Raw genomic sequence first — 22,738 nt, forward strand, 5'->3', positions numbered from 1 at the left:
CCACATAAAGTGAGAACATATGGTATTTGTCTTTCTCTATCTGACGTATTTCATGTGGCGTAATACCCTCTAGATCCATCCATATTGTTGTAAATGGTAAGATTTCATTTTTTTTATAACTGAGTAAACATTCCATTGTATGTTATTAAAAATTTCTTAATTTTAACTTCAAATGTAGTAATTATTGATAAATATACTCCACATAAACAAAAGCTCTTTTAGGTCCTCAATAATTTTTAAGAGTAAGAAGGGGTCCAGAGACCAAAAATATTTGAGATCTGCTGTTCTAGCTTATCCTGACTGATAGAATTGTAATATTCAGGTACCTTTTTTAAATATTATTTTATTTGGTCGTTTATATACTCATTGAACAAATATTTATTGAGCACTACTACATGCCAATTATTCTAAGCCCTGGGGTTTCAGCAATGAATTAAAGACACAAGACTATTTATCTTTATGGAGTTTACATTCTAGTGTGTAGCAGGGAACAAAAAATAATCAAAATAAATATATAACATATCTAACATGTTAGACAGCATTACACCTATGGAGAATAATATAACAGGAAAAGGGAATAGGGAATTCCTAGGCTAAAGGTGTTTAATTTTAAATAGGGCAGTCAGAAAAGACCTCACCAAGGTGACATTTGGTCAAAGACCTACACAAAGCAAGGAAGATTCATTTCAGTAACAAGGAACTGTTACTGTGCAAAGCTCCTAAGAGCATGTCTGGGATATTTTCAAGGACTATCCAGGAGACCAATGGCAGCTGGATCGGTATATTGTGCTCAGCATTACAGGATAATTACCAGTATTACTAATATACTTTATGCAATTTTCCCTGGTCTTCCTAATAATCTGCTGGTCCTAGGGATGTATCCTAACTTTTTCTCTGGGGTAGTTAGGTGGATGTAAGCTATTTTGCTGAAGAATTTTGCTTGGCGTCATCTTTAGAATGTGACCTATAATGTTTATCTCTGGCTATTTAATTATTACTCATATTATCTTAGAAAGCAGGTACTGTCCTTATGAGGATTTATCCCGTAGTTTTTTTGAGGCAAATGAGAGCAGATCCAACATTTAGAAACATTGAAAGCAGTTTCTATACATATATTACAATTGGAACTCATTCATTCATTCATCTAACAAATACTTACTATTTGCAAGATCCTGTTCTAGGCTCTTTAGATATATCTGTAAACAGAACTAAGATTCCTGCCCTTGGGAAGCTGATTATTAAGTAAGGGGAGGTAGAGAATAAACAAACATCACAAGTAAGTAAATTATATGCTATATTAGAAAGTACTATGGTGGAGAAACATATGGCCTTGATTGTGGTGATAGTTTCTTGTGTGTATACTTATCTCCAAATGCATCAGGTTGTACACATTAAATATCTACAGCTTTTTGTCTGTCAATTATACCTCAATAAAATGATTTTTAAAAAGGTAATAAATGCCATGGTAAAAAAGCAGAGTAAAGGATTCTAAGTTACGTCTTTGTAATTTTTACATATAAGTACATAATTAAATAAAAATACCTTATTCTTGTAGTGATCAAAAATTTTTTGATTTTTGTGGCAAATACTTTTTTACTTTTAAATTTATAGGCTCACAGAATCTACCTACGTAGTAACCTAGGAAGATGCATGTGGCCACTGATGATCATCGAGGTAACTCTTTTCTTTTACATCTGGATTATCTTAGTGCCTGTTATTTGAAGACTCTCTTCTTTGACAGAGGAGAGGTTAGTATTGTAAAATATTTTGTCTCTATTTCTTGTCTTTTTTTTTTTGGTATTAGTCGTGGCAATGTTAACCCATTTAACAAACTCCCCAGTTCAGCAGTTTAACCTAATTTACTTCTCAGTACATCCCAATCCGTAGTGTTAGGTGTGGTTTGTTCCTTTGGGTAGTCAGTCAGGGACCCAAGCTGATGGAGGCCCTGTTATCTTCAACATGTGGCTACCAAGGTCACCTGGGGTATCACAATTCTCCTGAAGGATATTTGATGAAAGAGAGTGGGATACTCACAGAAGGATTTTACAGGTCACCAAGAAGTGGCATAATCACTTCCACTTACATTCTGTTGGCCGGAACTCAGTCACATGGCCCTCTTAACTGCAAAATAGTCCATGAGATGTAGTCTAGATTTACCGAGGAGGGAAAGAAATTCGTTTTGATGAATAGGTAGTTTGGTTCTGTCAGTTTTCCCATGGAAAAAGATAACTGTCATTTCTTTAGTAGGAAAAAGGGGCAGTGTGTTCTTTGTGTTCTAGAAGGTATAATCTCACATTCAGCTGCCTTGTGACCAAGGCCGTATCTGTAGAAACTGAGATATGGAGATGGTATTTCATGTGCTCAGAAGCTTCAGGTGGCTGTAGTTGTCCCATGTAAAAGGCTTGTCATTTTTTCCTTGAAAAAATGAATACTCAGACTATTGGTTACAGTTAAAAATATATTATCCAAATATTAAAGCTTTACTATTACTTTTTTCTTTTTCTGATTTTTCTCATTCTTCTTCTAACTCAAAACTTCTATGACAATCTTAAATCTTAGTTATTATCATATTACCATCTTAATATTATCTGTATTTTCATATCAAAGAATATGTTTAAGGTGTAACATTATTGAAACCTTGAAAACAATCTTAACTAAAAACAATTAAATCTAATTTAAGCATATTATTAAGATAATACTTACAATGCACTATTTCATTTTGGACTTTAGAAAAGTTAGAATGTTTACATTTACACTATAAGTATTAATAAAGCTTACACAAAGACTATGAGGTGACAGTATGTCCTTTTTTAACTTTTTATAATTTGATAGCTTTAGATTCCAATTTTAAAAAGTCTTTAGATATACATGGGTACTTATCATTGTATTAAAGTCTCAAAAGGCATTTTAAAATAGAAAATATAACATCAGTGCAAATAATATTAATGTTAAGGATTACTAGAGAGATTTTATTCTGTTAAATCTACTCAGAAAATATATATATATGGTTTTTTTTTTTTTTTTTTTTTTTTGTTTGTTTTTTTGTTTTTTTTTTTAGGGGAGGCAACTCTTGGTTGACCTCACAGATTGCAAGGACCTTGTCAGCTTAAAATCATTTATTTATTATTATTATTTTTTATGCCTACAGCACCTGGTCTTCCTAGGTAGTCTCCCATCCAAGTACTAACCAGGCCTGCCCCTGCTTAGTTTCCAAGATCAGACAGGATCAGGCATGTTCAGGGTAGCATGGCTGTAGACTGCAAATATTTTGAATCTATGAAAATCTAATAGATAAAAAATGAGATCTCATTGTAATTTTAATTTGCATTTATTTGATTACAATAAGACAGATTTTTTTTGGGGTGGCCCATGTTTTTGGCCATTCTAGAGGTTGAGTTGCTAGTTCACGTCACTTATTCATTTTCTCCTAGAGGTTTCATGTTTTCCTTGTTACTTTATGTTAACTTGCTGTATATTTTAGGGTATCAACACTTCATTATATATGTTTCAGCTTTTGTCTTAACTATTTAGGATACTTTAATTTTTCAGTTTCACTTTGAAATTTATTTTAATAGTTTTCTGAGGTACAGTTGACATACATAAACTGCATAAATTTAAAGTGTACAATTTGGTAAGTTTTCGACTTATGTATACTTTTGTTAAGCCATTACCACAATCAGATAATGAACACATCCATCACCCCTCAAAGTGTCCTCATGCCCCTTTGTAATTTCTCCCACTAGTCCTCTCTGCCCACCCCTCATATCCCCAGGCAACCACTGATCTGCCTTCTGTCATTAGAGCTTACTTGGATTTTCTGGAATTTTATATAAATGAAATCATACAGAATATATTTTTTGGGGGTAATTAGTTATTAAAGAAATACAAATAAAAAATACAATGAGTTATACTACAGCCTGTTAGAATGGTTAAAATGAAAAGGACTGATGATACCAAATGGTGAAGATGAGGAGCAACTAGAATTTTTATATACTGCTCGTGGGAATGTATAATGACACAACCATCTTGGAAAACAGTTTGGTATTTTCTTTAAAAAGTGAAGTATTTACTTATGATGTGATTCAGCCATTCCACTCCTAGGTATTTACCTAAGAGAAATGAAAACAGTTCCATACAAAGACTTGTGCATGAATGTTCACAGATACTTTATTTGTAACATCTCCCAACTGGGGACAACCCAAATGTCCATCAACAAATCAGCGGATAAATAAATTGTGGTATATTCATACAACAAAACAGTACTCGTAAATTAGAACTATTGATTTATGCAATAATATAGATACATTTAAAAATGATATCTTTTGACATTTTATGCTATATAATCAGTTTATTTTTACATGAGTTTTACCTTTATTGCCATACTTAGAACTTCCTTGCTCCCAAATTAAATATTAAACTATATAATCTTCTCATACTTTATTTTTCACTCTGTCATTTTTAAAACATCTGTAATTAATTCAGTCTAAGATATAAGGTAGCGAATTGACATTAAAATTTTTTTGTATGGGTAGCTAGTTTCCAAGATTGCTTTGAATTGTTTAGGCCCAACTGTTCTGGTTTGTTCTCAGGTCAAATTTGATACCTGTTACATAAATGTTATAAACAATTAATGGACATCAAACTGTATGAGGAAATTTATGTATGATCCTGCTTTCTAACCAAATAAGAAAGTCATAATTTTCATGAGAGTTTCATAGTATCATTTCAAGAGTCAATTTTGCCATAATAGCAACCATAGTATAAATGCTATTTTGAATAATGTTATTAGTATGTACTATTATTCTGTAAGCATTTTCATTTGTCCATAATTATACATGTTGTTAATATACAATATTTCATCATTTAGAGTGTTCTCATTTTCTTGCCATTTAAATAATATTGTATTGAAACCCTTTGTGCCCATAACATTTTGCTTCTTTGGAATAGCTTATGATGGATAGATTCCCAGAGGTACTGTTAACTGGATTAAACAATTAGAAGTTCTGTTTCTTTGTACTTATTTCCACTTGACTTTCCAACAGGGTTATGCCAATTTTATGTTGTTGGTGGGCACATTTGAGTCACCATTGTCTTTGCAGCTTTACTTTCAGAGAGTATTGCCAGTGTTGGATCTATGCATTTTCACCATTTTATTACACAAATGAGTAAATGAATACCTCATCAGTCAATCTATCTGGCTAGCCAAACATACACTTTCAGCTCCTTTCTATCTCTCCTAACAATTTGTGGCAGCCATGGGGTGCTCCACTCATATTTCCCTTCAAGAGAACCTACTGCCAGAGGAGAAAAAAATGGCATAGATGATAGAAGCTCTGTTCACTCCTCTGGTGACCAAATCAAAGTTGTGATAGAAACAAGGAGCAAGGAAAAATGTCCTGAGATCTTGATGAACAAGCCATACAACTAGGGAGAAATCCAAGAAATCACCCTGTGACAGCAGGAGGTAGGACAGGGGAGGACGCAGGGCTGCCGGGTCTCAAGCAGCTGAGCAGGATGGAGGCTGCGGCAGCGGCAGCAGCAGATGCCTCTTAAAGGGGCCACATCCAAAAGCGGACTTCTGCAGTGACGGACTTGCTTGCTCTGAGCACCAGTGCCCATTCGGCTGTGTGCAGGGGGCACCAGGGACTTACAGGGAGACATTGTCAGAGTGAGGGCCAAGGCGAGACTTGCTGGGTACAGAAGTGCCGGTGGTATCCATTGTTCCCTGTTGAGCCCTGCCCCCTACCAATGAACCAGACACAGCGCCGCTATAGCCCTGATGTCATCAAACTGGATAACAGAGGTTGCTCCGCTCAGGCGATTCCCTGAGACTCTGCCTCCCCCAACTTGTGGCCCCACCCAAGCCACATCCAGGTATATCCTCAGCGAGTCAGGTGCTCCTTGCTGAGCAGCGCCTAGACTCACACTGGAGGCAGCTGGCCTCAGTTTCTGGTGTGGCCTTGTGAACAACTGTAAGCACAGCATCTGTGGATTGCTTGTTGAATCTTAACAGGTGGCCCTGGATGGGTAGAGGCTTGGACTAAATTTAGCCTGCAGCTGAACCCCTCTCAGTGGCACAGTGACTGTGCCACTGGACACCTACTTCATAAATCCACACTAATAAGACCGGGAGACTTAGGAGCTTTGCTTAGTACATAGAAACAGACACGGAAAAGCAGCCAAAATGGGAAGACAATAAAGCAGAAACAATACGAGAGAAGAGAACAGGGATCCAGATATAAAGGAGTCAGGTAATCTAAGAGATGCAGAGTTCAAAACACTGGTTATAAAAATGAACTCAATGAACTTTTAGGAAATGTAGATGAATTCAGTGAGAACTTCAACGAAGAGATAAAAAACATAAAAATGGAAATGAAAATTATAAATGGGAATCAGTCTGAAATGAAGAACACATTATGTGAGATGAGAAGTATATTAAATGCAATAATCAAAGGAATAAACAAAGTGAATAAAGAAAAGGATTAAATGACCTATCTAGAGGACGGGAAAGCTAAGGACACTCAATCAGAATGGCAAGAAAAAAGATGCCAAGGCTATAAAAATAATTTAAGGAGCATATGGGACACTATTAAGGGTCTAAATATCTGTCTGATTGGCGTACCTGAAGAAAATCAAGATGTCGAACAGCTGTTTGAAGAAATAATGATGGAAAACTTCCCTAACCTGATCAAAGAAATGGACATAAACCCCCAGGAAGCTCAGAGAATCCCCAAAACCAGGGATCCAAAGAGGCCCACACCAAGACACATCATAATTAAAATGCCAAAGGTTAAATACAAAGAAAGAATATTAAAAGCAGAAAGAGAAAAGTAGATAGTTTCCTATAAGGGAACACCTATAAGATTGGCAACTGACTTCTCAAAAGAAACTATGCAGGAGAGAAGGGCTTGGCACAAAATATTCGATGTGATGAAGACCCAAGATCTACAGCTAAGAATACTTTATCCAGCAAAGCTATCATTTAGAGTTGAAGGACAGATAAAGAGCTTCACCACCAAGCCAGTATTATGGGAAATGTTGGAGGGGCTTCTTTAAGAAGAAAAAACATGTATCAAAAACAGGAATAAAGAATAGTAACAACTACATTCCTATCAATAAGCACCTCAAATGGAAAATAATTAAGTGCTCCAACCAAACGATAGAGTGGCTGAAAGGATAACAAAACAAGACCCCTACATATGCTGCCTACAAGAGGCTCACTTTAGATTAAAAAACACACAGATTAAAAGGAAGAGGATGGAAAAAGATATTGCTTTGATGGACCTAGAAGATATTTAAGTCAGACAGAGAAAGATAAACACTATATGATTTCACTTATATGCAGAATCTAAGGAACAAAAAGAACAAACTAATCAAAAACAGACTCACAAATACAGTAGGCAATTTGGTGACAGACAGAGGAGAGGAGGTTTGGAGGGCTGGGAGAATGGGGTGAAGGGTTAAAGAAGTACAAATTAGTAGCTGATGGATGGTCACAGGGATGGGGAGCACGGCATAGGGAATACAGTTAGCATTAATACGTTGGCGAGGTAGAGGGTCAGGGGACAAAGGGAGCAATTGGGGGGATTGTTTTATGAACTATATAGATGTCTAACCAATGTACTGTATACTTGAAACTAATTAAAATAAATTATAAAAAGAGAGAACCTACTGCCAGGATGTAATTGGTGGACAGCCTCCAGCTGCCATACCTCCAGGTCTATAGCAGCATTCATCCCAAGGCCATGTTCTCCAGGGGTTGCTCCAAGCCAGTGACTAAAGCCAGTGGGATGTAGAGCCTGTACATCATTGCTTCTGTGGTAGGGTTCCTCTGAGGGGCAATTCTTGCTTTGGCCGCCCCCCATCCCCAGTCTCATGGCTGAGACTTCCTTAGGTCTGTAGTCTCAGGCTCTATCTATCCAGCCCTCCTTCTATCCCTCTCTCATTATACAAGTATAAGACCAACATTGCAGTCTGAAGGCTCTCTCTCCTCCTCCTGCTCCCTTTCACCTTCGTCCATCATGGGGTTTCTCCTCAGTAAATTTTTTCAGGTCTAATTCTATCTTGGCATGGTTCTTGGAGGACCTAAACTGACACATAACCCATGGATGGAACCACATGGCATTAACTCCTGTAGGACAGATACGAACTCCAAATTATTTTTTAAATGAATGACAGACTGATGTAGAAGACAAGAGCTTGGTCTTAAGTTGAAATCCCAGAAGAAGGAAGCCGCAACAATTTATGGGGAGGCAATAGTGCGCTGAATCTTTGGAGATGATAGTGGTTTTGGTGTTATAGGTGTTACTGTCTTTTGTCTTTTTGTAGTTTTTCTGCATGGGTCCTTAGATTTATGGACAGGTGGTGGCATGATGGGCTCTGGTATTACATAGTTCTTGACACAGCATTGTTTGTATCTGTCACACATGAATATAGATCTTTCAAAGGAGCCACAGTGCAGTTTGCAGTGTCCGGGGACCTTAAGCCTACAGCTTGTCCTGCCCCCACTGGCTGCAAGGGAGGGGAAAAGACCAGAGAAGTCAAGGTTAGAAGCAGCAAAAGGGACTGCCAAATGGTCAGGGCCAGGTGGGAACATTTGGCTTTTTATTTTGAGATGTATGCTTGAGATGCTGGCAAATGAGACTTGAGAAGGATAATGAAGCACAGACACTATCTCCCTTAAATGACAGCCTCTGGGAACTCTGAGGACCGCTTTCTCTTTGCCAGTATCTGTATCTTTGCAGCTCTAGTGAAGGCCTGTAATTTTGCTGTAGTTGGTACTGCAGAATGTTTGAGTAAAAATAGGACGGGGAGCCAGGTCTTCATTGCATGAACACTCAAAAGGGGGAATTGAGGCTATTATTCTCTCCACAGCCTCCCCTTTTATGGTGTTACTGCTTCATTTGTTCTCAGAGAATTTAAAGCTGTAGATAACAGTGAACACAGGCAAAAAAAATTGTCACATCATCCCCCCAAAGTATTATTAACTAATAGTTGCTACCTACAGGATATTTTTTCATTCAGGCACTGCCCAGCACCAGACGCCATCTTCTGGTTAAATCTGGGGGCTTTATCTCGGCTCTGTGTCTGCCATCAGCTCACAGCACTGGAGACATCTGAGCATCCTTTCTTCTCGGGCTTTCTTCACACCCACTGCCTGCTACTCTGATTTCTTTCTCTCTCTGGTTCTTCATTCTCTCCTCCACTGTAGAGCTAAATACCTTATTTGCCATCTCGTGTGAACTTGCCTTCTAAGAGGTCTCATCACCCTGTCTGCCAGCCCTATGTTGGGCATGGGGATGAAACACCGACTCCTAAGTCACTTCCTCCCAGGCTCATGCTCGCCTCTGAGCACTAACCCGGTGCTAATCTCAAAGGATGAAAATGGTGAAGAGAGATGCCTTCTCAGCATCTTAAAGACTAAGATGTAGGGAGTTCATGTAAAATGACGGGAAAATATTTTGGACCAGGTTGAGGCTGACTTTCATTTTAGAACAGAAAAAAAATTTTTGGAACTGCTTCTTGTATATGGTTGTTTAAGGTGGTGGTTGTGTATAGGGTACAAGGCCAGTGGTAGATGTGGGAAGATCCCTACCTTAAGCTGGAATTCAGTGGGGGTGAGCCCTGCCGACTTCCAACCTGACTTGTCTGTCACCACAGTGACCAGATCTGCTAGTGTTTCTGGCCCATAGCTCTACTTTCCCCTTCTCCATCCAGTTTACCTGGGGTCACCAGAAATCCCAGGGCTGCAAAGACCAGGAGCAGGAGCTTCATGGCTGAAGGCATAGCCTGGGGTGCAGGTGGTGGGTTAGTGGAGACAGGGGACTCTGTGAAATGTGCTCGAAGCTGCTGCCTTTATAGGATCCACATGACACAGGATACTTGGCAGTGAATCAGAGGAGGAGTTCTCTGCCACCCGTATCAGTTAGATTAGATCAGAATGTCTACTAGACTGAAGCCTGGATTGATTATTGAGCACCTGTATTCTAGGCTGTTAGGAGGAAGAAAGGCATAACGAAGACAACATAGATTCATAGCACCCCATCTTTCCAGCCAGTCTTGGTGAGGGTGTAGGAAAACAGTTGCTGGGGGTGTTAATTGGTATAGTTTTGCTTTTGGAGAGCGATTTGACAATATACATCAGGAGTCTTAAAAATGCCTGCTAGAGGTTATTATGCTGAGTGAAATAAGTCAGAGATAAATACCATATGATTTCACTTATATGCAGAATCTAAGGAATAAAAAGAACAAACTAATTAAAAACAGACTCACAAATATAGTGGACAATTTGGTAACAGACAGAGGAGGGGATGGTTGGGAGGCTGGGAGAATGGGGTGAAGGGTTAAAGAAGTACAAATTAGCAGTTGATAGATGGTCATGGGGATGGGGAGCACAGCATAGGGAATGCAGTCAGCAGTAATGTAATGGCTGTGTGTAGAGCCAGAGGAGAGAAAGCGCAATGAGGGGGATCATTTTATAAACTATATAGATGTCTAACCAATGTACTGTATACTTGAAAGTAATTAAAATAAATAAATAAATTTATTAAAAAACCCAAACATTTTAAACACTTAAAAAAAAATGACTGCCTTTTGATTCAGAAACTCTGTTCCTTGGACTTTTGTCTATTAGAAATAATTGAACAAGTACATAAAGAAGTTTATCTCAACATTGCTTCTAATAGCAAAATATCAAAAGCAACATGAATAATGATAAAACATGAACACGATAAACTATAGAATATAATAGAACACTATGTAATTAAAAATTATCATAAAATAGAAAAATAGACTATAATATTTACATCTAGTATGGTATAATCTTTGAAAAAGAAACATCTGTTTATATGTCTGTATATAATATCTGAGTTTAGGGAAAGATTATGTGTACTTTGATTATTAGAAAAAGAGAAAGTATTTCTATAGGAAAATTACTTTTTGTTTGAGTTTCAATATGAATACTCTCATTCCCAAATATTTGCATTTTTCTCTTAGCTTAAGGTTTCTGGAGGATAGGAATTTGTCCTCTCCACATTCATCTCAAGGAATTTTTTTTTTACATTGAATGCATTCGAAGTCCAGGTTCTTTCTTTGTGTCCAAGTGCTAGTTTTCCTAAATCTTTTATCCAAAGAGGTGCCTATAATTGAAGAGAATTATTTGGTAAGTCCTGATATGGGCCAGCTGAGTAAAGCAGCTTTAGCATCACTTTTTCCTGATCAGAAAGATCCAGAATTTGGTAAGAAAATGACCCCAGACTTTAGAAGTTGCTCAAACTGGCAAATATCTTTCAGATTCTATAATTTCTTCAATTGAATATCATAAATTATAATCCTAAAATGCCTTTAATCCCCTTCAAACCCTTGATAAATCTATAAATATAGAACCAAAGATTTTGTGGGGTTTTTTTGTATGTTTTCTCCCACAAATTAATTGCCTTTTAATCTCACTTGTTAAGCAATAATGACACTTTTTTTCCTTGTTTCTGTTTAGCATGCAGAATCCATTGGATCTCATCATTCATTTGAGCCATCCCACTTTCTGCAACCCATTGAAAAATCTTTTTACTTGGGAATTATTTAAAGCCTACAATAAATTGTGAAATACAAATATACAAGGAACACTTTCTTATTATCTTCCCACTTTCATCTATGGTTAACATTTTATCTCTTTCGCTTTTTCATCTGCTCTCTCTCATTTTAAATTTTCACTTACTGGATTACTGATTTATTATTAAAAGGTATAACTCAGGAACAGCCAGATGAAAGAGATGCATAGAGCAAGTTATGTGGGAAAGGACACAGAGCTTCTATGCTTTCTCTGGGTGCACCACTCTCTAACGCAAAAGCTCTTTGAACCTCATTCTTTTAGGTTTCTACGGAGGCTTCATTACATAGGCATGGTCGATTAAACCTTCCACCAGCCTCCCTCTCCTCCCTGGAGTGGCCGTTGGCCATTGCCCATGAGTCAGTAAAAACTCAAACATGGGGGCTTTTGCATTGTTCAATTCTTCCATAACTGTGAGGAAAACAGCATGCAGTTCAGCCCCTTGAGCTGATTATTTATATGTTCTTCCCTGAGAATGGAGGATTTCCAAATGGGATATTGTTGTCTCACCTTGGAACTGCTGTCCACAAGCCAAGCAGCTCTTCTTGGTCAGTAGAGGGCTCTTCGTTAGGCACTGTCCAAGTGATGCTAGAATCTAGCGGCTCCTCACACAGCTCCAGAATCAGAACTAGAGGCAAAGAGGCTCCCTGCTTGTATCTCCTTGCATTCCCCAGGCAGCATGAATCTGTATAAACCATTTCCATTTTACTTTGGAACTCTTCTGAACACTGCCATTTGAGTGTTTCTCTGACATCGTCCTAGACATTATGATTTTAAGATCGCTTTATGTCCTTCAGTCCTAGTGGTAGCATCAATTAGTAATGTCCAGTAGCAAGGCAGCAAGTGCCCCTCTATTGGAAAATTTCTAGTCTGAAGTCCTGGTAAGTCTCTGTTGGGAGGGGGGAATAGGGTTTTGCTATAATCCCTAGTCTACTTTCCACGTAGGATTATGGCACAGAGAGTTTGTTCCGACCAACACTCCAGGTTCTTTTCTACACTGTGTGGGCTTGGGCAACAGTTCACAACGGTTCGAGTTCAAACTGACCAATCAGCTTGTGTAAAATCCTTGTATATAAGGAATGTTGCCACTGAGCACACTGCCCAGATCTTAGAGCACTGCGTGTAATAAAACTGAGTTCTCTTTCTCTCCAAGTTACTGCTTGGGTTTTTGCTGGACTGGTTTTGGGATTTTTCTGCAACAACAATAGGGAGAGACGAGGACAGTGAGAGAGACAGAGTCAAGACACTGAAAGGGACCCTGAGTATTAGGAGAATTCAGTTATAAATCATTCTTTAGAACCTGTGAGTTATAGTTTAAAAGACTTTGTTAATCCATTTCCTTTGATATGGACATATAGTGAGGAAGGGGAAGAGTGTATAGTGTGAAAAGGTAAGATTCTGTAGAGTGAAAGGCCTGCTGGCAGTTCCCAGCCTTTAATTCATAAGTTCCCCATGGTTTTAGCCATAGGGAATGACTCTTGGTTTCTGTTTCCCCTTCTCAGCTGTGGGGAATGGGTTGTTAGCAATCCCAGCAGAAATCTTCCTTTGTTCTGCAGGTGTCCTCCTGGCCTGGCTGCAGGGCTGATCAGTATATTTCAGTCTCTGAATGTGGCTTGAGTAACATTTTTAATTCTCTTGCCTCCTCCCTACATTAATATCATGGTTGACCACCTGGCCACCCAGGAGTCAAAGGTTCCTCATTCCCCATTCCTCATTCTTTCATGCTTTTTCTTTTAAAACCACATATGTTCATCAGCTAGGAAAATTCTAGCAAATCCTGATTCTGACACTGAATGTGTGTCTACCAGCATCACCAAGCAATCAACTCAATTCTGACACTATCTACCTAGAGATAGTATCGGATCCCACAGTTTAAGGACTCAGTTCTACAAGATTGCCCCTCCACACCCCCATCAGACACCAAACACAAGTCTAGGTTGTCACCTGTGCTTCTGTTCAACTGAGTGTACAGCAAGGGTTTCCACAATGACCTCCTCTGGTTCAATTAATTTGCTAGAGTGGTTCATAGAACTCAGAAACATTTTACTTACTAGATTATCACTTTATTATAAAAGGATACAACCCAGGAACAGCTACATGAAAGAGATACACAGGCAAGGAGAAAAAGTATGTAGAGTTTCCACGCCCTCTCCAAGCATATCACTCCGTGAATCTCAATGTGTTCCCCACCTTGGAAGCTCTCTCTTTCTTTTTTAAAAACAGAAATTAATTTTCTCACAGTTCTGGAGGCTAGTAGTCCAAGATCAAGGTGCCGGCATGGTTGGTCTCTGTTTAGAGTTTGTTCTCTTCCTGGCTCGTAAATGACTGCCTTCTCACTATGTCTTCACATGCCTTTCTTTATTTGGTGTGCATGCATAGACAGTGAGTGAGCTCTCTGGTGTCTCTTCCTTTTTTTTTCCCTTAAATGTAGAAATTTATTTTCTCACAGTTTGAGATCAAGTGTCTATAGGATTGGTTTCTTCTGAAGGGCCATGAAGGAAGAATCTGTTCCAGACCTCTTTCCTTGACTTGTTGATGGCTGTCTTCTCTTTGTGTCTTCTTATGATCTTCCCTCTGTATGTGTCTGTGGCCCAATTTCCTCTTTTTCTAAGGACAGCAGTCATATTGGATTAGGGCCTTCCCAAATGGCCCCATTTTAACTTAATTGCCTCTTTAAAGACCCTATCTCCAAATATGGCCACATATGAATTTTGTGGGGGGGACACATCTCAGCTTATAACAGCCTGTCCCCAGCGAATTCTGTTCCTTTGATATTGTAGAACCAATTCTAAACAAGTCTTGTAATAGAATAAGGACCACGGCCCTCTGATGTCTCTTCTTATGAGAAAATGAATCCCATCAGCTTAGGGACCTATACTTATGACCTCACTTTACCTTAATTACTTCCTTAGAGGTCTCGTTTCCAAATACAATCACATTGAGAGTTAGGACTTCAACATATGAATTGTTTTGGCCCTAATGCCACAGACTTCCATAATCTTACTGAGATTTAGTAGATTTTCTTGAATGAATGCTTCTTGATTTGCTGTATGCCCTTAGGTAAATTTCCAGACACTTTAAATGGTTGTTTTCAACCCCTCTCCTATAGCTGTCCATTTAAAAGTTTCCTTTTCTTTAAAAAATAGATATATCTAATACTTTTGTTTCAGTCTCCCCTTTCCTCTATCAGTCTCTTCTCAATATGGATGACTCCAAGTTATGTAAGGTTACTGAAGCCAGGAACAAGAGAACTGCAAAAGCCAGAAGCAAGAACTTCATGCCTGAAGGATGGGAACATGACTGGGGAGAGTGCAATGAGATGGATGGGACAGAGCTCCCTGTGTCACTTGCCTGGAGCTCCTATCTTTATTAGACTTCAAAAGAGATCAAAAGTAGAGCAGTAAGCCATATAGGATAAATAGATAAATTCACAAAGATATAAGTACTATATTTCCTTCTTAGCATTACTCATAACAAGGATTTGAAAATCTTAACGTCCATCAATAGAGAATTTGGTAATATATGGTACATAACACATCAGAATTCCATGATCTTTAAACAATGGTGATAATTGAGGATTTATGACATAAAAAGCCATCAATGATATATATATATATATATTAAGTATAAAAGGAGAATTATGAGAAAGTACGCATAGTATGAATAGTTTTTGTTACATATATATGTATATGTGTAAAATATTAAAAAATAATCTGGAAGGATATATATCAAAAATTTTAAGGGTCTTTATCTTTGGGAAAGATTATTTGTAATTTTAATTTTACCTTTCATTACTTTGTTTCATCTGAATGTTATAATATGACTGTATGTAACTTCATAATAAAAAAACTCAAGCTATCCATGTAAGGAAAACATCTTTTTTGAAAATTGTGAGATGAATATATGCACACAGAAGTATTGCTTTCTTTCCTGATTAACACAAAAGATTGATTAGATTCAAATCGGATTCACAGGATTCAGAGATCTTTCCCATATTAAGCTTTAGTAATAATTTCAAGGATATAAGTAATCGTGAAGCACAGGTAAAACATTCACACTGCTTCCTAGGTCTTTCTTTGCCTTTTTAGAATGATCTGTGGGTTGAGTTTAACTCCGGAGATCTCTAAGTGATGTCTAAGTGATACGTGAAAGCACATCACTTACAAAAACAAGACTACTTGCAGTGAGAACCATCTGCATTTTATTCTATAAAAATTAGGTAGCATGGTAATTACATGATATTTTTCAAGGAGCCGTGCCCTGTAAATCCATAGATTCTAAGTTTGTTTACCAGAGACAATTCTGAACAGAGCAGATGCATTCTGCTAAATAAAGACTATGCTAATATCATTAGTGAGTTCACCAGGAAGTCTGTCCTTAGAATGTTTATAAAAGGGATCTGATAGAATCAACTTTGTTTTTTTTTTTTTTCCTTTTCCTTCCAGGAGCATTCCTGGTAAAGGAAGAGAATCAATTGTAGGACTGTTATTAAACTTTTCTTTCTCATCTCTTAAAGTGAAAGCATTGAGAGGTATTATCACTGAATTTATGACTTATGAAGAATGTGTATGTTTCTTAACGGAATTTTTAAATACTTTCATTATCATGGCTCCTATTCTGTACTCTAATTCCATCTCCTCTAAATTTCTCTTACAGTGTGGTGGCCAGAGTAAAGGCAATAATCCAATTGTGAACTAACCAGGACACTTGAATTTGGCAATTGCAGTTGTCAAAGTCCTTAATGATAGGCATTTATTCCTCCTCCTCTTTACACTGGGTCACCAGCAGATGTAATAATCAAGTCTTCTAGAGCTTCTTTCAAACCATTGCTAAAGGTCTGAGATGGAATATCCATGTAGATGCCTTATTATATAATTGGCACTGGGCACAGGCTCCAAAGTTGTTGCAACTGGGAGTCAAGGTAGCTTGGCAACTAAGAAGCTTTGATATTTAATAGCCTTAGATTCAAGTCCTGGTTCTACTAATCTGTGACCTTCAGCAGTTCAACTTAATCCTTGGTTGTATTATTTATATAATATGTATGGGGGTTGTTGTAAGGACTAAATGAGATGTTATATTCAAAGTGCTCAGTACTGAACCTGGCACTTAAAAAATGCTCTATCACTTCTAAATATTCTTATTAATATTCCTTTTCTATAGATCTTCCTCCAGATTGCTGTTCTTTCTTTAATACTCTTTGGTATTGTGATGGAGAACTTATTAATTCATTGGGTTGCCTTTGAACTGAGCTTCTATTTATTGATCTGTTCAGGAGGATCAATTTTCAATTCTCAGATTCTCTGAGAGTTAGAATGCAACAGTGATAAGCCTTGGAGATACTGAATCCACTGTCATAAGAGGTTCTTTGTCGTAGATGCATAGAATTTCTGGAACCAAGGTGATATTAACCACTAGCATCAAATAGTACTTTCATTATGCTTACATGTTAATTTCTAGGATTGTGCTCAAAAGTTGAAATCTGAAATGGAGAACAGAAGGCAGGAAGCACAGTAAGTTATTTCCTTTCTTTGCTCAGACTCTCTCAAGAGAGGAAGCTGTCGCCATTAGTATCGATGATTACCCATTGTGTAGTTCTTAAGCAGTTTGTTTTCACCTAGTAGACATTGCAGTACACACGCATCATTTTGTCTTACAAGTCCTCTCTGAAATGTATTAAAGAGTAGAATTCTTTGGTCATAAGATAAATGTATGGTGAATATGACTAAGTAGTAACAGATTTTTCTCAAGAAAGATAAATTATCTATACTTCTACAAGAGGTGTTTAAGGTTTCCTATATTCTTACATCTTCCCTAACACGTACCATTCTTCAGCCTTCTAATTTTACCAATATTATTGTTGGTTTGATTTGTTTTTCTCTGATTACCAGTGAATTTGAGTATTTCTTCTTATGTTCTGTTGGCTATAGAGTCAACAGAATCCCTATTAAAATTTGAGCAGGATTTTTTGTCAGAAATTGACAAGCTGATCTTATCATTTATATAAGGCAAAAAATACAATAACAACAAATTCTTAAAAAGAACAAAGTGGAAGAACTTTCATTTTCTGATTTCAAAACTTAACTATAAAACAACAGTCATCAAGACACTCCTACCACACTAGGAATAGAATGCACCCTTTTTAACCTGATAAAGATCGGTCAACAAACTAAAACCATACAATCTTCTTGTTCCTTCCCCAAATAAAATTATTCTTAGTGTAATTCTTCCCCTAAAATATGTCTTGCCTCTCCTTTTCTTCTAAATCATTTCTTTAGTCTTTCTATGATCATTAAAAAAATCACCTATGTGAACATGTATAAGTTATCTAGAAAGACAAAACCTGCTGGGTGTTATCACGCCAATTCGAGAAACCTCAAGTTGATGATGACATGGACTTCAGATCTGTACAACAAACCCCAAGGCTCTGCTACCAGGGAGCCTTTTCGGAGCTTAGAGGAAGTCCTTTAAGTACCACTTACCAACATACTCTCTCTCCTCTCAAATTAAAACAAAATAAAGCTAAACAAAGTCAAAGCTGCTCTCTTTCCCAGAACAGGAGTTACTTAGTGGGGTCATCACTGCAGAGAAGGAAACTACTACTTACTAGAAAATGCTATTATGTGTGAAAATCAAGAGGAGTTTGGCTGGACCCATGAGGACAGTTCAGGGTTCTTTAGGTAGGTGGTTGCTAACTTTGGAGGGCCTGATGACACCTTTAGATGCTTCATCAGAGACATAGTTTTGGATTTAGGCCCATAAAACTATTCTGTAAATAAGCCTTTATGAGATTGGGCAGAAACAAATTACTCCTCAGCAGCAACAAATTCTTTCAGTGGGTAGTTAGATCATGGTTAGGATCACCCCCCTCTCTCCCATTCTTTGCTTGTTCTTATTCAGATATTTTTCTTACCCTAACCGAGCTTTCTAGGGCCCTGTCCAGAGGATCCGCCAAGATCGAGAGAGGAAGTTTTGTGTTGGAGCAGTGCTCAGAGAGACTGGACTCATGTGCATTTAGAGACACTTCAGCATTTATTTTTCTTCAGAGTTCAGGAGATCCATGGTTGATGGAGATACTGATTTCTTTTAGAGTGTGAAGCAGGTCAGCTCTGAACCCCTGTGATGTGGTCATTTATAGTAGGGATCCCCAAACCCTGGGCCACAGACCGGTACCAGTCTGTGGCCTGTTAGGAACTGGACCACACAGCAGGAGGTGAGTGGCAGGCAAATGAGCGAAGCTTCATCTGTATTTGCAACCACTCCCTAGTGCCAGCATCATCGCCTCAGCTCCATCTCAGATCATCAGGCATTAGATTCTCATAGGAGTACTGGTCCCTGGTGCCAAAAAGTTTGGGGACTGCTGCTTTATAGTACCCTGGAGAATTCTCAAGAGCACAGTGTCTTACATCTCTGAACTGAGAGTTCATGAAGGGAAGAAATGATATCTTTTCAACTGTGTTAGCCAACCTTGGCATAGAGTAAGCACATTTGACCCTGGGGAAAGAAGAAAGCTGTGTGAATCTGAGAAGGGGCCCCAGGCTACTTCTTACTGATGTAAATTGGAATGGTCAGGATGGCCATTGCTGGAGGGTCAGATACACTCCACTGGAGGACCAATGAACAGAGATGGAACAGAGAGTAGATGGAAGTGAACAGCTCCTTCCCATGGGAAAGAAATTCATGTCCAAGAGAACAAGGGTTCAGAGACCCAGAGACGGAAGGAAATGTTAAATGCTACCCTTCATAGTGTCATATTCATTATTTTATAATAGGCCTGCAGTAAACTGAAAACATGGGACCAGTTAAAGGACATACTTTATTTTACAACATATCAAACCAATTTGTTTTTAATTATGTCTGTCTTCTGTCTTTAGAATGCAGTCCCCATGGGGGCAAAACCTTGTTTATCTTGTTCACTTCAGAGTCCCAAGATTTAGCACTTACCTGACACATACTAGGTCCTCATTAAATAGTTGTGAAATGAGTGAATGAAAGGTCAGAAACTTGTAAGAGGAACACAGGGCTGACCTGATTTATGACATGAAAAGAAAAAGAACTATTTCTATTGAGTATAATTGTGGGCCATAGGTGTTTCAGTTATATTATTTAGTACTTTCAGCAATTATTCAAGGCAAAGAAAATTCTTGCCATTTTGTATGTTAAGAAGTGTAGGCAATGGAAATTCTAAGTAGAGGTCCTACAATGAGTCAGTGGCAGAGGTAAAATTTACACCTATGTCAATCTGACTCCAGGGGGGTTGTGTGTTTGAGAGGCTGGCACCTCAGCAGGAGGAATGATGTCAAGGCCATGATAGGGGCAAGAACAATAATGTTAGAAAGTGGTGCTGCAACCAGAGAATGAAAATCAGGAATCCTTTCTTATGAGGTAGCAGGAAGAGAAAGCAGAGTGAAGACCACAGAGGTAATTCATCTAGTTAAAGAAAGAACATGAAAAGCAGATCGCACCAAACAGAAAGGTAAGGTCTGCAGAGGAAGTGTGGACAAATGAGAGCCCCAGAGGCTAATGTGGGACATAGCGTTCCTAAAGATCATTTTAAATCAGGGGGAGATTGACATAGAATTTTAAGTATTTCCAGTCTTATTGGCAAGACAATCTTATTATAATATATGTTCTTTCATTCATTAATTCACCACATGTTTGTTGATCGCCTACTACTAGGCTCTGTACTAGGCACAAAATATATATCTACCCTCCAGGAGCTGACATTCTAGTGGATCCATAGGGCTATACTAAGCTCTTAACTAATTAAATTAATTTCCATTGTCCTGACTCAACACACTTCTAATTATGTCTGTCTTTCTGGATAGTCTTGGCTACAAGGAAAGAATTTGTTAATTATTTGGGATTCGAATACTTTGGTCTCTGTAATTTATAAAAGAGGAAGCTGATGGCTGATGCATATTTATTTCTCCTGAAATAGAGTCACTCTTAGAGTAATGACAGAATTGGGTTTCTGAGCTAATAGACTGGGATGAGACTTTGAGAAATTCATGAAGGAAATAGTTTCTCCTCCTCATCCCTGCCAAGTTGGGAGTCCTGGGAGAAAAAGGATGTTTCTCTTCTGTGTCTTTCTCTCTCTCTCCCTGCTGCTGAGGGAATAAGTCTTGTGCAAAGGGTTAATAGGTTTACTCAGGGGTCAGATAGCCTAAATAAGAGCTTTAGCTCTACCACTCTCTGGCTTTGTGATTTTAGGCAACTCAACTCCTTCAAGCCTCAGTTTCATCACCTGTCACATGGAGGTAATCGTGCCTTCATAATAGGATTGTTTAAGGATTAAATAAGATGATCTATGTAAATGATTTTTCACAGTGCTGGCTTATAGTAAGTGTGCAATAGTGATCACCTTTAACATTAAATCTTTTGTAAGATAGATAATCAATTGCAGCTGTCCCATCAACAATAATAACTGCTGTGATCTAGTCAACTCATAATCTGGAAGTAGAAGTTTGATTCATGATGCTGTCACTTGCAAAGTGTATGCACAGTACGCTGAGCGCAAATGTACTCTTTTTTCTTTTCCCCTGAAAATAGCAATTTTTGTATTTATTAGTAAATTCAAACTTAGTTTGTGTGCAAATATTCAAATTATTTGACAACAATTAAAAGTTATTCTGTGCTTGCTGCCTTCCACTCTGCATCTGTAGGTTTTATTCTCACGATTAACAATATATAGTGAAGGCTGACCATGACATCATATAAACTAATATCTTAGATTTGAGTATAAAAACCCTACTGTTTGCTCATCTTTTCCCAGGGCCAGTGATTGATAAACCCAGAACAAAGGCAGAGGCTCAGGGTGTTTTAGGAAGCGTCTATTGTTCTTTCCTCTTTTTACCTACAGCTCAGAAAGAGGGAGGAAAAGGATATCATCTCTTTTATGGCCTGTATTAATCTGCTGGGGCTGCTATAACAAAATATCACAGATCGGTGGCATAAACAACAAAAATGTATTTTCTCACAGTTCTGGGGCTGGAAGTTTAAGATCAAGGTATAGGCAGGTTTGGTTTCTCCTAGGGCCTCCTCCTTGGCTTGTAGATGGCTGTCTTCTCTGTGTCCTCACACAGTCTTTATTTCATGCACATACACCCCTGATACTTCTTCTTTTTACAAAGACACCAGTAACGTGGGTTAGGGCCCACCCATTAACCTCATTTAACTTTAATTACTCCTTTCAAGGCCTATCTCCAAATATAGCCACATAGAGGGTGAGGGCTTCAATTATGATTTTTTTTGAGGGACACAATTCAGCCCATAACATTACCCATGGTTCATTTAATTTGTTGTCAAAGGAAGTAGACAACCCTTATCTTCCACAGGAGCAGGACAGGCCAGAACAGTCTCTGGCTCTCTGAACAGATGAGTAGAGAACAGGGAAGCCATCAATGATGCTGTTTCTTGCTCACTCAGTTGGCTAGAGGCTGGAGCCTAGACAAGCGTGCCAGTACCTCCTTTATCCTCCAGGACCCTCCATACTCTATTCTTCTTTCTGAGACTCATCTATTGACAGATGGCTTTTTCTTTATTAAAATTAACATTTTTTTCTGGACATTATCTCCGGCTCCTATCTTTTAATCTATAGTTTTATTTAGTGCTCTTCTTCGTGTCATCTTAGGTTATTTACAAGCCAACTTAATTTATATATACTTAACAATTTTTATGGGACAATTCATGTTCACAAATAATATTTTCAGAGTAGTTCTGAATTGGAAATTGGGCCATTATAAGTAATGTGGATAGTAAAGGGAAGGTCTTCTCGTAAGTTAAGATTCTCCTTCAAACCTCTTTTCACCAGCTCTGCTCTCTTTTCTCCTCTGCCATATAAGCAGCAACATCATCATTATGTATGGGATTAATCTGCTACCTGGCAAAAGTAGGAAGGATTCAGCTTCATACATAGGGTAACAGTTTGTTTGTTTGTTTGTTTATACATTTATTTATTCATGGATGATTCATTGTGATGTGCAATACAGAAGCAGTGCTGGTTGGTGGAATGTTCATAGGTATCTAATTTGATTAGCCTGGGTTTGAATATTGGTTCTAAGAAGTTAAAAAATTCAGCGTCATGCAGCTTCTGACCGGTAGGGTTTTGGAGCAGCACTGTATGTACCATGGTGA

General features: G+C 38.1%; 1 long non-coding RNA gene and 1 pseudogene across 1 annotated transcript; one reads left to right on the forward strand and one right to left on the reverse strand.

The window, feature by feature from the left end:
* The first annotated feature begins 196 nt into the window (after nt 1-196).
* Nucleotides 197-11,610, forward strand: LOC120603509 (uncharacterized). Its single transcript, XR_005653030.1, has 2 exons — nt 197-1,674; nt 11,492-11,610. It is a non-coding gene; the product is annotated as an uncharacterized LOC120603509 (long non-coding RNA).
* Nucleotides 3,140-3,258, reverse strand: LOC120604002 (uncharacterized; annotated as a pseudogene).
* Nucleotides 11,611-22,738: the final 11,128 nt, after the last annotated feature.

This window comes from Pteropus medius, unplaced genomic scaffold, assembly GCF_902729225.1.
Source record: "Pteropus medius unplaced genomic scaffold, Ma_sr-lr_union100, whole genome shotgun sequence".
NCBI lineage: Eukaryota > Metazoa > Chordata > Mammalia > Chiroptera > Pteropodidae > Pteropus > Pteropus medius.